Genomic DNA, 17362 nt, shown 5'->3' with positions numbered 1-17362 from the left:
TGTATGATGTTCCCAGGGCCTCCCACAGCTCCTGGTACAAAGCAGACTCTTTGGAAACACATGTTGGATAGATGTGATGGAAGGAGTGAAAGTTGCTGGCTGCCCCCGCTGAAAGGGCACATTAGGAGAAGGCAGGGGAGGAAGAGGGCAACCGACTAGGCGACGGCAGGAAAGGAATGTGACAGAAAGCCAGTGTGGAAGCACAAAAGGGGAAAGACTAGGAGGGAGTGGAGAGCCAGGAATGAGAGCAGGTCAGGGCAGAGGCGAGAGGGGGACCACACGGGCAGCTGGTTGGTGACCTCTACCATGCACGTTCCTTCCTGTCCACCCCATGGGCCTGGCCATATGCACCCAGTCTGGGTCTTCCATCTCTGTCTGGGTTCCTCTCTGGTCTGTTCCCACAGGCTTCTGTCCAGGGTGGGACACTGAGCGAGGGGTCTGAGGTGGGCCCTGGATTGGCAGCAGGGTCTTTTGTATTTGCTGGTGAGGGGATGATAGGGACACCTGTAGGTTCTGACTTTTATTTCCTAGAGAGCACTTGTAGAGTACAGGCTTGGATCTATAGTGAAGTCAAGGCAGGTACATCCCCCTTTCAAAGATAAAGGATGTGAGGCCTTGGAGGACAATTCATCCCCTGTGTCCTCATGGAGAGGCTCATATGCCCTGCTTGGCAGTTGGGCTTGTTAGAGCAAAAGAATACACTGTTGTGTTTCAGTGTCCTGTTACCTCCATGGCCTGGTCATCTCTGGGGGAACTGCTAAAATTGAATTTGGGGGCCTGCAAGGCAGGGGTTCAGATCCTGGACTCCCTAGGACCTCCCCAAAGAAGCGCCTACCCTTGAAACTCTAAGCAGCCTGCCTGGCTCCTGTCTCTGAAAGCTGTTAAAAGAGCAATGGTGCCTGCTGGTCAAGTGTCTGAGTCGACACACGTCTCACTCCTGATGCCTGTTGAGGTGAGGTCACCAGTAACTGAGATGGGGCTGGCCAGTCTGACCACTGACAAGTTCCTCTTTCTAGCAGAGCATGGGCTGCAGGGTCAGGCAGACCCTGAGTTGCATCTCTGTTCCTTCACCCTCACCAGTTGTGTGGCTCAGGGCATGACCTATGAACTTTCCTGTGCCTCAGCTCTCTCTTCTGTATTTGAACCTCCTCAGGGCTGGACAGCAGATCCCCCCTGGAGTGTGGGCAGGTGAGCTGAACGGAAGAGTCTGGGGCAGGGTCCTGGAGATTTAGCAGCTGACAAACATGCTTCATGTTACTCATCCTAAGAACCATCTTAGATAATAATAGCCATTTCCCAGTGGGTGTTGGGCAGCCTAATTACCACTTGTGTAATGTTTCAAGTATGACTACCACAATTGTGATCCTTTCAGGGTACCCCCAGGTGAACCAGCATATAAGTGGTTGAAACTCTGCTATTGTAACAAAGTACAAATTATTATTCATAATGATTCTAAACTAATGTTGAAGGTATTGCTGTGCTCATGAAAAATTCTCAAATGGGCTGGAAGTGCAGATCTGCTGTTCAGTTCCAAGTCAATTGACTCTTTGAGGAGGTGGGTATCAGAGAGACAACAAACATTCCTGGAGCACCTGACCTACACCATGGGCAATGTGCTATGCCCGCTATCTCACTGAATCTTCCCAACAACCTTGGCAAGTAGGTTTTATCATTTCCATTTTACAGAGGAGAAAAACCCGGGATCAAAATTGTTGACTTCACCAAGGACACTGCACCTAGTAGTTAGTGGAATGGTCTGAAGTGGGAGAAAAAAGACAGGCGTGAGGTGACCACAAAGTCTACGCAGGCATCAAAAGTATCAGAACTAAGTTAGCAAGGTAAGGAAGACTCAGATTTCCAGCTTGGGAACCCCGCACAAAAATGCCCGCTGCCCACAGGACCAGGAAAACCAAGAGGGGAAGACGGTTTGCAGCGAAGATGGCTTTGATTCGGGGCAACCTGAGTTTGGGACGGCCGAAGCTGGCTTGGGGCTTGAGAGAGAGGCTGAGATCCAGACTTTGGAGTCACTGGCAGATCTGACCCGCGAGGCCTGGCATGAGATCGCGAAGCCTCAGCCGCGCGCGCCTACCCCGCGGGGCCCCGTCCAGGTGGGAGGAAAGCTCCAGAGGGCAGCGCTGGCCAGCTGACAGGTGCCCGCGAAGACCCCCCCTCGGGCCCCGCGGGCGGCGCGCTCCTCCGCGAGCTCTTCGCACCCAGCCCTCCGCCGAGGCCGCTTCCCAGCTCTGCCCAAGGCGAGGGCCGGGGTCCCGGGACGCAGCGGGCCCGAGGCGCCGCGGAGGCCGGGGCTGGGGCGCATGCGCGGCCGCCCTACGGAAGCCCAGAAGGAGGGGTGCAGAGAGGCGGCGGCTCAGGTTTCTCCGGGCGGCGGCGGCGGCGGGGGCGGGGACGGGGCTTCGCGGCTCCGCGGCTCCGCGGCTCCGTTGGCACCATGACCTCGCTGTAAGGCGCAGGCTGCGCGGCGCGGGGCCCGAGGGAGGGAGAGGAGGACGGAGCGGTGAAGTCCTCCGCCATGAACCTGAGGGGCCTCTTCCAGGACTTCAACCCGAGGTGAGGCGCCGGCGGCGGTCCCGGGCTCCGGGGAGGCGCGGCAGTCGTGATGCTGCGGCCGGAGGTCGGCGCCGAGGCAGCTGCGGCTCCGGGGTCCGAGCCTTCCCGTTGGGACGAGCGTCTTTGCTGGAAACCGGCCTCTTCCTCTCCGCGCACTCGGTGCCTTCAGCCCACCGCCCGGCCCCGCCCAGGAGAGCCCCCGGGCCACGGCCCCAGGCGCCCGGCCCCGAGCCTTACCCTAATGGGAAGGAGCCCAGTCTCTCTTTGCTTTCCCTCTCATTGTTTTCACAAGTTCCACCTCTTGGTCCATCTTCTCCCCCTCCCTGCCCTCCATTCTTTGCGCCAGGCCCATCTCACTTGACCCAGCACCCCCGCCGCACCTCCCACCCCAGCTGTTTCCTCCAGTTCCTCTCAGCCCTTGAGGTTTTCCTTGGATTGATGCCCGTTCCTCGTTGTTTGCTTCTTTGTTGAACTGATGTCCGAAACATTGCCGAATCCTTGCAGTTGGTATTAAAATACAATAATACCTTACATAATGTCTTTGGATATGAAGCTGATCATTTTTCATTCTCATCAGGCTTCACTATAAGTTTATTTGCAGGAAGTAGATATCGCTGTCCTTATTTCCCAGATTGAGAATCCCCAGCCGGCAGTGTGGAAAGAACACTGACCGAGGAAGGAAGGAATCAAGCCTCTGTCTTTGCGCTGACCACGCTGTCTTGTAACTCTCTGTTCTGTCCCCCAGGACTGCGAATACCCCAAAGCAGAGATCATCTGCTCGGCTCGCTAACCCTGTGCCTCCCACCTTGTCCGGCACATAGTAGGCACTTATAAAATGTTTGTTGAGCTAAACTGGGGTAAAAGACCTGGATTGGAGATGTGGCCATGTGTAACTGGGTGACCCTCTTCCCTTCTTTAGTCCCTCTGAAAAAAGAAGGGGTTGGGCTAACTGATCTCTTAAGTCCACTACTCGATGAAGGAAGTATCTATTTCCCTCATTTGCTAGTGGGAAGCTGTGCACTCAATAAACATTTACTGAGCACCTTTGCTAGGTGCTTCAGATAGCAGAAGGTCCCACTGCGTTAGTGGACAAAGGCATGTAAATAGATCATTGGGGTACTGTGTAGTCGTGTGCTGTGGGAGCCTAGTGGAGACCACTAACTTGGCACCTTGTCGGCACTGAGAGGTAGTCTTGGGGAGTGTGTGTGTGTGTGTGTGTGTTGGGGGATGCAGTTTCCTTAGGGATGGTGACATTTTAAGCTATGGGCCATTAGAACTTCCTGGGTGCTTTTATTCCTGCTGCACTAACTAGAGTTCATATTCTAGTCTGAGATGCCAGCCTCCCTAGCATAGTACGCTCACTGTCATTGTTGGCCTTGAAGGCAGGCTGCATAAAGGAGCTTACATGGAGTAGGTAACAGAGAACTAATTGTCCCGCCCTCCTCCGCTGCTCCTAGGGGTTAGGATGGGTCTGCAGGATAGCAGAGTCACTGCTGGAGTTAGACATGCCTTATATGTCTTCATTGTTTGGTGAGGTGATAAGAAAGATAAGTAATTGTTTTGTGTCCTTGGGCAACTCACTTATCTGTCTGTTTTATCTGCAGAATGAGTATAATCTCTCAGCAGGATAGTAAGACGGAGCTAATGATTGATTGCAAGGTGTTTTGCAAATAGAAGGTTCCAGAACTAGTTTGCAAGGTGACAGATATTCAAAAGCCACAAGGTGCTGCCTCAAGTAATCTAACGGGCTAACAGAGTTGTCAGAGCATATTGGTGCTGCACGGATGACACCTTTAACCATTTACCTTCTTTATCCCAAAGAAACTAGTATATGAAAATTATAATGAAATAGTAGGTATCTAAACAGATTTATCATAATCATCAACATATTTATTAACACCTTAATTCTACCTGAATTAAAATACATCTATCTCTACCTGAAAATTTTAGAGATCTTTTATACTGTGCCATTTTACTGATTCAGTGTTAAATCAGTGAGAGTATGCAGTGCTACCTTACAGATACTTCAAGAAGAAGACAGTAGCCAGGTAATATTGGTGAGTCAGATTTGTAGCTGGTGGTGTGTCTTGTTTCATGGGCACACCTAGTTTTGGTCATTGTTCTTTAGTCTTGTTCATGCCGTGGAAAGCCTTCCATACGGCTAGAGAGAAAACTGAGGGGTGTAGCCAGGAAGATACCTTGCACTGGGGCCTCAAACCTTGATGCTGCTTTGTTCCATGCCTCTAATTATGAGCCAGTTCAACATCTTCCTCCTGCCCTAGGACCTTGGCACCTGCTGTTCTCTTTTCCAAGGATGTTTCCCTCTCTTCTCCTTTCCTCCTGGCTTAGTTAACTCCTGCTTATTCTTGAGATCTCAGCTTGCTTGTTACTTGCAGAGGGAAGCTTTCCTGCCTTTTCCTGACTAGGTCCACTGCTCCCTGTTTTAACAATTTCTGTTTACCCTGTACTCCTCCTTTTCAGCGCTTATTTGTACTCTTATGCTTGTTTGTGTGCTACTCTCTTGTCTCCTCTAATAAACTTTAAACTCCATGAAGCCAGGGCCATGACTCTTGGCTCACTATTGTATCCTCCACGCCTGGAATAAATATTGGTTGAATGAATGAATAAATGAACGACTCTCCAGAGCCTATAAGAGAAATTGAGAGCTGCTGCTTTCAATCACTGCTTTCCTAGTGGGCTGCAGCCTGGTTATCTTTCCTCTCACTCACTCTCCTCCAGAATCCAGCCATTCCATTGGAGAGATGGGAAAGACCATGATGCTAAGGCAGAATGTGGCTGCCTTTACTTTGTGGATTACGTGTATGGCACAGAAATAGTCACTGTCATGGTTTGGTGGGTCCCGATGCATGGGCAGTGGCTCCAGATCTCCTTTCCCATCTTTTGGATCTCGGTGAGTCTGGACCTGCTGCCATATAGGCAAGGCCCTGGAAACTGCAATGACAGGGAATGATTCACAAGTGTCAGCACTCCTATGCACAGGGCTGCCAGCTGATCCTCTGCCTATTTCCATCTGGCACAGAACTGGTTGATCGTGAACTTCACTTCATAATTGCTTTTTAGTTACACAGGTTAAGACTTGTGGAAACTGACCCATTGGACCCATCAACAAAGCATTCCTAGAATGTCTGAGGCTCCCTAACAGCAAGGGGACCCTATTCCCAGAGTAGGCAAACTATTAGAACTATATAGAATTGGCAAACCCTGATTCCAAGGTGTTGCTGGGAGGTAGGGGTCTGGGCATAGGAGGCCTTAACCCAGCACCCTTCCCACATCAGCAAAGCCTTGGGGTTTTCTGCTAATTGGTGGAGTTGCTGGCTCAGAGGCGGCCTTTCAGCCCTAGTAGCCAGGCAGTGCTTGAAGGCTCTGAGTGCTCTGGCTGCAGGGAGCCCCCGTCGGGAGTGTGGTGCCTCCCTCAGGAGTGCTGGGCCAAAGGTGGAGAAACACTGCCCCAAGGGTTCCCATCCTGAGGGCGTGGAGCTTTGATGTGGTCCCTAGTCTTTATAAACTCCCATATGCTGCATTTTCCAGAGCTGTTTTGGAGTCTCTGTAAGTAGTCTTGTCTCTGATTTGAAGTTAGGAAACATGAATTTGGTTGCTGGTAATGGTTAGCTGAAAACTGACTTAACAGTTATCGTCATTCATTGAACATTTCCTACGTCACTGCTATGTGTCCAGAGATGTGCAGGGTGCTCTAAATACAAAAACCGAATGGATATTGTCCCAGTTTCAGTGCTCAAGCCTAGTGGAAGAAGCAGAAATGTAAAGAGAAATTGCAATTCAACACAGGAGGTATTACAGAGACAGGAACCAAATGCTGAGGGCACGCAGGGTAGACCCACTAACTGTCTAGAGCAGCCAGGGAGGGTTCCACAGTGGAAGTGACTTCTGAGCTAAGTCTTGGAGGACAATTGTAGACTTTTGTCAGACCAGAGGGCAGGAAAAGGTATCTTAGAAGGGACAAAGTATGTAAAGGCACAGGGCCATGGAAACACCTGGTATCAGGGTGGCAGGAGCACTGCAGACGACATGTGTCATGTGAGTTTGAAATAGTATACTTAGTGTTAAACAGTTACTGCAAATAGTATTTGCAGATTATGTTTGTAAAAAAGGCAGATTCCTAATCAGTCACTAGTGAATGTATTGTCAGTGCTGCCAATTAATAACAGCTGTAATTTACTGAGCACCTACCATGTGCCCGACACAATGTAGGTGCTTTGTATCCATTATCTCAAATCTTTACAACAAAGCTGTAAGTTAGATAGTATCCTTATTTTAGAGATGAGACACCTGTGTCTTAGAGCTATTGTGACTTCCCTAAAGTCACCCTGTCAGTAAGTGGCCAAGTGAGGATTCAAACCCAGGTGGTCTCCTTCTGAAGCTTGTGCTCTCTCCTGCATGCCATGCTCTCTCTCTACTTTAGTGATACCCCTCCTCCCCCCAAATGTCACAGTAGGTCCAAAATACTAAGGGGCCTTCTATTAATGAGTTGTAAGTGATTAAACAAAACAAACCTGTTCTCAGAGCTTACACATCCAAATGAGTATTATCATTCAAAGAAATCACTGGGGGAAAAAGAGAATATATCCCTATTCCATTGCTCATGCTCCATGTTACTCATCTGGAATTCCTTTTGGAATCAGTTTACAAATCATTTGAGGAAATCCATATCATTGCTTTATAATCATATATCATTTTTGCACCAAAATAATGCCATCTAGTTTAATCCCACATCTTATTCACTGAACTTGTCGCTGACTGCCTTTTGGCCATTTCCAAAAATCAAACCCACTCTCCAGGAAGGTTTGGCACCATTTAGGATATTCAAAAGTACAGACTGCAGGCTCCCAAAGCGATTCCAAGAGGAAAGCTCCAAAGATGGTTTGAGCAATGAAGCATTGTTGGAATTAGCGTACTGCCTCACAAGGGGACTGTTTAAAGCAGACAAGTCTCATTTGAATGTATAATTTCTGGTTTTAAAAAATCATTCCCGTTACTTGATGATTACACATATTTTTCTTGGCTGTCAGTTCTTTTAGGGCTAGGATTTTGAGGTGTTCAAAAATATTTCTGCTCGTATTAGTGCATACAGCCACTGTCAAAAAAAAAAAAAAAAAAAAAAAAGCTGAAAAAGAGCCCAGACTTCAATTAGTGATATGACTGAAGCAGGTCTGGTTAAGACCAGGGCAAGCCAGGCCAAAGGATAAAGGTTGAAACTGATTGTGTTTTAAAACTTCAACTTTCATATGAGACCAAGGGAATAGATATCTATTTGGTACAGGATCTAAATTTTCTAAACGGTACAACTCTACAGTCGATTTGTTCAAACACCACAATTGCATGGAACTTTGAATAGGAAGTGAGATACGGTAGGTTAGTATAGGCTGGAGTGAAATAGTGACACATCCTAGAGTAATTTGGGCAGATAATAAAAAATATATTTACAGCCTCCCCCTCCCCAGCCCCGAGGATCTGGGGGAAGGTGCAGATGTGTTGGACATCCACACCTGGACTGGTGTTGATGTTGTCACAAACATTGGGACTGGCGGTTTGATGTGCTGAGCCCTCGAGCATGGGACTTGCCCTTATGAAGCTCATTACCACAAAGGAGAGTCTAAAGTTGTATGTAATGGTGCCTAAGAGTCTCCCCCTGAGTACCTCTTTGTTGCTCAGATGTGGCCCTCTCTCTCTCTAACTGAGCCATCTTGACAGGTGAACTCACTGCCCTCCCCCCTACGTGGGACCCAACTCCCAGGGTTGTAAATCTCCCTGGCAATGCAGAGTATGACTCCCGGGGATGAATGTGGACCCGGCATCGTGGGAGTGAGAGTATCTTCTTGACCAAAAGGGGGATGCAAAATGAGATGAAATAGTTTCAGTGGCTGAGAGATTCCAAATGAAGTCGAGAGGTCACTCTGGTGGACATTCTTATGCACTATATAGATAACACCTCTTAGGCTTTAATGTATTGGAATAGCTAGAAGTAAATACCTGAAACTACCAAACTCCAACCCAGCAGTCTGGACTCCTGAAGACGATTATATAATAATGTAGATTACAAGGGGTGACAGTGTGATTGTGAAGACCTTGTGGATCACACCCCCTTTATCTAGTGTATGGATGAGTGGAGGAATGGGGATAAAAACTAAAGGACAAATGGGGTGGGATGGGGGGATGATTTGGGTGTTCTTTTTTCACTTTTATTTTTTATTCTTGTTCTGGTTCTTTCTGATGTAAGGAAAATGTTCAGAGATAGATTGTGGTGATGAACGCATAACTGTGTTATCATACTGTGGACAGCGGATTGTATACCATGGATGATTGTATGGTGTGTGAATGTATTTCAATAAAACTGAATTTAATAAAAAAAATATTTCTGCTGAATGAGTGGATGGTACAAATAGACATTTACCCTTGGAATATCTTTGTTGTAGAGGATAAACAGTGGATTGGAGGAGGAATTTTAGATAGTTTCCTAGGACTCTAGGAGTTTAGCTTTCTGGTATTGAGCTTGGAGATTCTAATTGCCGTGCCTGATCACAGGATGATGCCTCTACCTGGTGACTAGAACTTAAGGTCAAAGCCTTGACTTGAACTCAGGAGATAATGTTCTTTATAACTGGTATTTTGTACTTTGTCAACTGTGAGCCAATAGTGAGGAAAAAGTGATTGCTAAACAAGGTTGTTACAATCATGGACAGAACTTTTCTTTTTTATAATACTATTAGCAGCTAGATTTTATCTTAATTAATCAAGAAATGAGAAATCAGATGTGGAAACGGACTTAGAGGAGAGTAACTTCCCCAAGATCACACAGCTGATCAACAGAAGATGAGGAACTTGAAGGCATATCTTTCCCCTGGACTGTGCTCTTTCTGGTCCTTGTCGAGAGGAATTTGTTGTTTGGGGTGTTTTGTTTTTGTTTTGTTTCGTTTTCAGCTCTTGTGCTTTCTTAGATCTACTGGTTACGTATTTTTAAACATTTTTCATCTGAATAAAACCAGTTAAACTCTCCCCTAAAAGACTTTAAATTTTGTTAATAAGGTTCTGCTCAGAGTTAGAGGCACAGCCCCTTTAACAGTTTGTCGTTGTCAGTTAGCAGGTTGTCAAGTGGAGCCATTCTCTCCATCTGAAGACAGGGAGTCACTCACAGGGACATGCTGCCCAGACAGAGAATGTGTGTATGGCTGTCTGTGTGTGTGTGTGCACGTGTGCCACTTAAGCCAGCACCTTCCACTGGAGAAAACTGATGGGTCTAAAAAGAATCAAGTTGAGTTCTTTTGATTTGGGGGAAAAAGATACTAGAACTTTTCTTTTTTATGGAGACTGTTCACATACCATACAATTAACCAAAGATCCAAAGTGCACAATCAGTTGCCCCCAGTACCATCATACAGCTGTGCATCCATCACCACAATTAATTTTTTTTCAATTTTTAGAACATTTCCATTACTCCAGAAAGGAAAGACAGACCAAAAAAGGAAACTCAAATCCTCCCATACCCCTAACCACCCCCCCTCCATTGTTGACTCATAGTATTGGTATAGAACATTTGTTACTGTTGATGATAAAATGTTAAAATACTACTAACTGTAGTATATAGTTTGCAATAGGTATATTTTTCCCTGTATGCCCCTCTATTGTTAACTTCTGTTTATAGAGTCATACATTTGTTCTGGTTCATGAAAGAGGTTTCTAATATTTGTACAGTTAATCATGGACATTGTCCACCACAAGGTTCACTGTTTTATACATTCCCATCTTTTAACCTCCAACTTTCCTTCTGGTGACATACGTGACTCTGAGCTTACCCTTTCCACCACATTCAGATACCATTCAGCACTGCTAGTTATTCTCACAATGTGCTACCATCACCTCTGTCCATTTCCAAATGTTTAAGTTCACCCTAGTTGAACATTGTGCTCATAATAAGCAACTGCTCCCCATTCTTTAGCCTTGTTCTACATCCTGGTAACTTATATTTCATGTCTATGAGTTTACATATTATAATTAGTTCATATCAGTGAGACCCTGCAATATTTGTCCTCGTATGTCTGACTTACTTCACTCAATATAGTGCCCTCAGGGTTTCTTCATCAACCCATTTTTTTAAGATGGTTTTGTTCACACACCATACATTTCCTCCTAAGTAAACACTCGATATTTCCCTGTATAGTTACATATTTATGTGTTCACCACCATCACCACTATCTATATAAGGACATCTCCATTTCTTCCACAAAGGATGAAGAGTCAAAGAAGGTAGAGGGACAAAAGAAAAAGAAAAAAGAAAGAGAAAAAAACAAACAAGACTGCTAGGAAGCACCAAAAGGAAAGATAACATTCAACTAAAGTATAACAGAGTCAGACAACATTACCAATGCCAAAAGTCCCATACCCCTCCCTTATACCCCCCTCTTATATGCATTTAGCTTTGGTATATTGCCTTTGTTACATTAAAGGAAGAATAATACAATGTTTCTGTTAATTATAGTCTCTAGTTTGCACTGATTGTATTTTCCCCCCAATCCTCCCTATTTTTAACAGCTTGCAAGGTTGACAGTCATTTGTTCTTCCTCATGAAAAAAACGTATTTGTACCTTTTATCACAATTTTTGAGCACTCTAGGTTTCACTGAGTTTTACAGTCCCAGTCTTTATCTTTCCTCTTTCCGTCTGGTGTCCCACATGCTCCTAACCTTCCTCTTTCAACCATACTCACAGTCATCTTTGTTCAGTGTACTTATATTGCTGTGCTACCATCACCCGAAACTGTTCCAAACCTCTCAGTCCTGTCTTTTCCTATTTGTCCGTAGTCCTTGCTTTAGTATTTCCTGTAGAGCAGGTTTCTTGTTCACAAACTCTGTCATTGTCTGTTTGTCAGAGAATATTTTGAACTCTCCCTCATATTTGAAGGACAGTTTTGCTGGATATAGGATTCTTGGTTGGTGGTTTTTCTCTCTCAGTCTCTTAAATATTATCACCCCACTTCCTTCTTGCCTCCATGGTTTCTGCTGAGAAATCCGTACATAGGCTTATCAAGCTTCCTTTGTATGTGATGGATCGCTTTTCTCTTGCTGCTTTCAGGATTCTCTCTTTATCTTTGATGTTTGATAATCTGATTATTAAGTGTCTTGGCATAGGTCTATTCAGATCTTTTCTGTTTGGGGTACGCTGTGCTTCTTGGATCTGTAATTTTATGTCTTTCGTAAGAGAAGGGAAATTTTCATTGATTATTTCCTCTATTATTGCTTCTGCCCCTTTTCCCTTCTCTTCTCCTTCTGGGACACCAATGATATGTATATTCTTGTACTTTGCTTCATCCTTAAGTTCCCGGAGATGTTGCTCATATTTTTTCACTCTTTTCTCCATCTGCTCCTTTGTGTATAGGCTTTCAGTTGTTTTGTTCTCCAGTTCCTGAGTGTTTTCTTCTGCCTCTTGAGATCTGCTGTTGTATGTTTCCATTGTGTCTTTCATCTCTTGTGTTGTGCCTTTCATTTGCATAGATTCTGCCTGTTGTTTTTTCGAACTTTCAATTTCTACCTTATATATGCCCAGTGTTTTCTTTATAGCCTTCATCTTTTTTGCCATATCTTCCCTAAACTTTTTGAATTGATTTAGCATTAGTTGTTTCAATTCCTGTATCTCGGTTGAAGTGTAAGTTTGTTCCTCTGACTGGACCATAACTTCGTTTTTCTTAATGTAGGTTGTAGTTTTCTGTTGTCTAGGCATCTGGTTTCCTTGGTTATCCCAATCAGGTTTTCCCAAACCAGAAGAGGCTCAGGTTTCAGAAGGAGGAAATAGTATCAGGTCTCCCTGAGGGTGTGTCTTAGAAGATTGATACATCCTGTGAGGCCTCGAGTCCCTGTGCTTTTCTGCCCAGCATGTGGCACCTGTCAGCCTGTAGCTCCAGACTGATGTAAGGAGGTGTGGCCTGTGGCTGTTTTCCCCCAGGCCCTGGGGTCTGGTTCTGAATGGAAAGCGGGTAGTAGAGCCTGGCACCATCTTCTTCCTCTTAGGGATGATACCCCCCCTAGAGAGAGGTCATTAGCATGTAAATAGTTTCTCTGCCCGTGCTCTCTCCACCCTTGTCTGGGTCAGAGTGCTGGGAACTGAAAATGGCTGAGGCTTTCTCCACTGAACCGCTCAGGTTGAGAGAGAGAAAAAGGGACAGAAATCCCCTTTCAGGGTCAGTCCACGGCCCCCAGTTTCACCCGTCGTCCAGAGATAGCACCCTGTCCTCTGGGCTCCTCCTCCTGAGACAGAGAAGTCCCCTGGCTCTTCAAGATCATTCGTCACTAAAAGCCTTTGTCTACTTGTTGGGGTTTTGCAGCTTGTCTTGAGCAGTCCACGTTTGCCAATTAAAACCCCAGTTGGAGCTGGCCTGAGGTATATTCACTTGTTCAGAGAGTTCTGCTCTCTGTCTCAGCAAGGCTTTGCCATTCAGGCTGCCATGGGGGATGGGACTCCCAGCTCGGATCTGCAGGCTCTACTCACAGATTCCATGCTGCGATCTCAGGTATTCCTCCCATTCCAGGTTGGTGCACAATGTGTGGACAGTCACGTTTGTCCCCTAGCAGTTATTCCAGATCATTTACTAGTTGTTCCTGGTTGTTTATTAGTTGCTCTAGGGGGACTAACTAACTTCCACTCCCCTCTATGCTGCCATCTTCTTCCCCTCAAGAAGCTGTTAAGTCAGTACTAGAACTTTTACACTCATAAAGTCATCCCTTTACTTTGTAGATCCCTCCCTCCCTCCCTCCCTCCCCCTCCCTCTCTCTCTCGCTCTCTCTCTCTCTCTCTCTCTCTCTCTCTCTCTCTCTCTCTCTCTCTCTCTTCTCTTCTCTCTCTCTCTCTCTCTCTCTCTCTCTCTGTCTCAAGTGGAGACAGGATATTTGAGCTTCAGCAGAAAGTTCCATATAAATTTCAGAGAAGATACTAGTTTTGTAGTTTGGCCCACATAAGTCTACTTAGTGATTATGTGCTTAAATTACATATTCAGATGAGAGTGGAATCAATCCATTTTGAAGGTGTAATTGGAAAATTTAAATGTGGGAATTAGTGATTAATGCCAGAATATGCAGTAGAACCTCCATTGGCTGGTTTGGGGAGAATTAAGCCAAGTGTATATTTATACATGGGCTCTGGTCTGAGTGTTTCAGGGAGAAGTAACTCAAAGTAGTTTAGGTACCCAGGGCTTTGACTGTGAATTTGTTTTTTTAAATAAGTTTTCTTATCACTGTGTTATTCCTGCCTCATATTCTCTTCTTGCTAATCATGTTTGGTACTTCCTGATTTGATATGCAGTCTTCTTTTTGGACTTGGTTCTCAAACGTATTGGTATAGTTGAGATATTATTTCTTCTTCCCCCACTTAAAAATGTATAAATTATGTCCTTTAAAATTTCTGATTGTATTCATTTATTGTTTTACTCGATCAAGTTGTAGTTTGTTTTTCCTAAGAACCTGCTGTTAGTGTTATTTATCAGTTCCATTTTTGTGTCTATATTTCTGTCTTTAGTTGTATTATTTCCATATTTTGACTTCTTATTCTGTTTCTTTTCTAAATTTCTTAGAAACTCAGTCCACTAGTTTTCCCTTTGCCTCTTTTTTCTTTCATTTAAACTTTTGGAGTAGATGCATCTTCCCTCAGCTTTGCTTTGGCAGCAGCCTAGGAATTTTAATGTTTCAGTTGTATTCTAGTATTTAGTAGTATTTTAAATATTCTATGGTAGTGTTCGGTTTCAGTCTTGATTTAGTCATTAAGGAAGGACACTAACGTGCTTGGTGCCAAGCCCTGCATAAGTGCTTTCTGACAGGTTATTTAATCCTTACCTCAGCATTATCTGCATTTTACCCAAGAGGAGCCTGAGGCTCAAATAAAGACACACAAACAATCTCTTTGCTACACTGCTTAACAAATGCATATTGAAAAAGATCCATGTGGCTAGGCAATTTTCAGTCTTTTGGCAATTTATTATGAATTGTGTAGACTTTCTGTTTCCAGTCTCTACCTATTACATTCTACCTTATACCTGCTTATATACCATATGCCACTCTCTTGTTCATAAAATCTTCAGTGGCTCCCTATTGCCTGTTAATAAATTCCAGGGACTTGACCTTGATATTCAAATCCCCATACCATCTTACCTAGCCTCTTTCTCCTTTATTTGCTCCAGTGCTCTTCCTCCTGCCTCCCTAGCATTGTACCCCCAAGATTTACACAAGATTTACTCCATGCGTTCCAGTCTCCTGGGATAAAACAGACTGTGTCGCACTTTTAGAAATCTTATCCCCTTTGTTTGGAATTCCCTACCCCCAACATGCTGCCCAAATCCCACCTCCCTTCTCAGCATTTCCAAGGAAATTAATCTTCCAAGTCCCTGGCTTGCCAAGATATATAGTTACTTGTTGATAGACTATCCCTTCTCCTCCTATTAGTCTGTGAGCATCTTGAGGGCAGAGACTGTTTCTTTCTCATATTTGTATATCCCACATATTGCAGACACTCAAACATTTTTAAAAATTTTTAATTATGTTTATGTTTATTGTTTTATCAGTGCCCCATGATCTATCCCCCACCTCCAGAGAAAAATCACATGCCTATAAAGAAAGTGTATATTTCTTGTCCTGCTATTTCATTCTCTCCATATATCCATGCTATTTTTATCTACTCTAGTGTTCATTTCCATAGCAGTCCTTAGGGACTTTTGTCTACTTAATCTTTCATGATTTAATAGTAGCATGTAAAAGCCCACAATGAAAATATTTCTGTATATTCTTAAAAGAAAAATTGTCAGATTGTTTTCATATTCTGTTACCACGTTAGGTTTTCATTATGTAGATTTTCTTGTTAGTCATTTTAGTATTGTAATGGTTTTTTGCTTTGTAATCTAATTTATCAAATTAAATTACTGTGATAGTAAACTGTTTCTCTGTCCTTGCTTGGGCATGATAAGTATTTTTCATCTCCTTTCTTGTGGTCTGACTTTTGATGGTGGTTTCATGTGTTAGTCTTGAATGCAACAGATTTAGATTTTATTTTTTAATCTAGTCTGTGACCTTTCTTTTTATAGGGCTGTGGTAGGTAGAACAGTGGCCTACCAAACGTGCCCAGGTCATAATCCCTGGAACCTGTGACTGTGTTTGGTTCCACGGCCCAGGGGAATGAAAGTAGCGGATGGAATTCAGGTTGCTGACAGCTGACAGTAAGGTAGGGCGAGCGGCCTGGGTTACCCAGGTGGGCCCGGTGTCATCACGAGGGTCCCTGTGTGTGGAAGAGGGAGACGGAAGAGGAGGCCAGAGTGAACCCACGTGAGGACCCCCCCCCCCCCATCGCTGGCTCTGAAGGATGGAGGAACGGAGCCGGGAGCCAACCATGTGGGTGAGCTCTAGAAGCGGGAAAAGGCAAGGAAACGCATTAGAGCCTCCCAAAGGAACACAGCCCTGCTGGCTGCTTGATTTTAGCCCAGTGAGACCCACATTGCACTTCTGACCTCTATAACTCTAAGATAAATTTATTTTTTAAGCTACTAGTTTTTAGTAGCTTTATATGGCAGTGTAGGAGACTAATACAAGGGCTTTTCAGCCCATTTGTATTTTTCCAAAGCCAATATTTGAATTATGAATTATGACATATTTTTATACTGTTATTTGTCATCCTGTAAGTTTATCTTGTTTCCTTTGTGGCTTTCATTTTTCGTGTGGTAGACATAAACTCTGAATTTCCCTTTAAATTATGTTAAAAGATAACTATAAAATAATCATTTTTCTAAGATTTCAAACATTTTGATACTATTTTCATTAATTCCTTATTCTTTTCTTTTATTAAATTAGAAAACGCTCTTCTAGGGAGGTTAATGAATTTAGCTCCCCTCATTTCATCTTTTTTTTTTTTGTAGCCTGAAATTCCTTTAGAAAAATTTTCACCTCTACCTATCATCTAATTCACCTATGAAACCTATGTTTATCATTATCCTTGTATTTGTTAATGTTCTAATTCATTTATTTCTTTTAAATATTCTGTTTTCAAGCCCATTGTTTCTGGTAATGATACTTGTAGCTGCAGGTTGCGGTTGACAAATTGGTTCTGGGTCTCCAGATTTTGCAATACGTCCCTTCTGCTTTTAGAGAGTGCCTCCTCTAGGCTGGGCCCTTACTCTACCTGCGATGATAGCTCCATTTCTATTAGCTTGTAAAAGCCTCCTTTTCTTGGGAAGCCCTTTTCTTCAACAAATTCTGAGGAATGAAGTCATTCTTATCTTGGCATCATTCAATGTTAGTTCTCTTTTTCTTTGTGGCAGCTTGTAAAAGCCTGTCTTTTCTTTCCATAATAATAATTAACATGTATTTAGTGCAGTAGTTATAAAACTGTTGTCCCCAGACCCCTGGTGGTCCTTGACACCCTTTCAAGGGGTCTGCAAGGTAAACACTGTTTTCATAATAATACCTGAGACACTACTTGCCTTTTTCTCATTTGCACTAATGGAGCAAAAGCAATGATGGGTAAAACTGCTGGAATCTGAGCACGAATCAGGGCAGTGACACCAAACTGTATTAAGTAGTCACTGGATTCTTCACTGCCACGCACTGCACTTTAAACAGAATGCTAGTGTCACTTAAGAATGTCCTTGGTAAAACAGAAAAAATCATAAATGTTATTAAATCTTGACCCTCGAGTACACATCTTTTAAAATATTTTGTGTGACAAAATGGAAAGAATGCATAAAGGCCTTCTGTATATTGAAGTACCTTTGTTTATTCAAGGAAAAACCTTGT

This window comes from Choloepus didactylus, chromosome X (assembly GCF_015220235.1).
Source record: "Choloepus didactylus isolate mChoDid1 chromosome X, mChoDid1.pri, whole genome shotgun sequence".
NCBI classification, from domain to species: Eukaryota; Metazoa; Chordata; class Mammalia; order Pilosa; family Megalonychidae; genus Choloepus; species Choloepus didactylus.
This window is presented reverse-complemented; position numbering follows the sequence as displayed.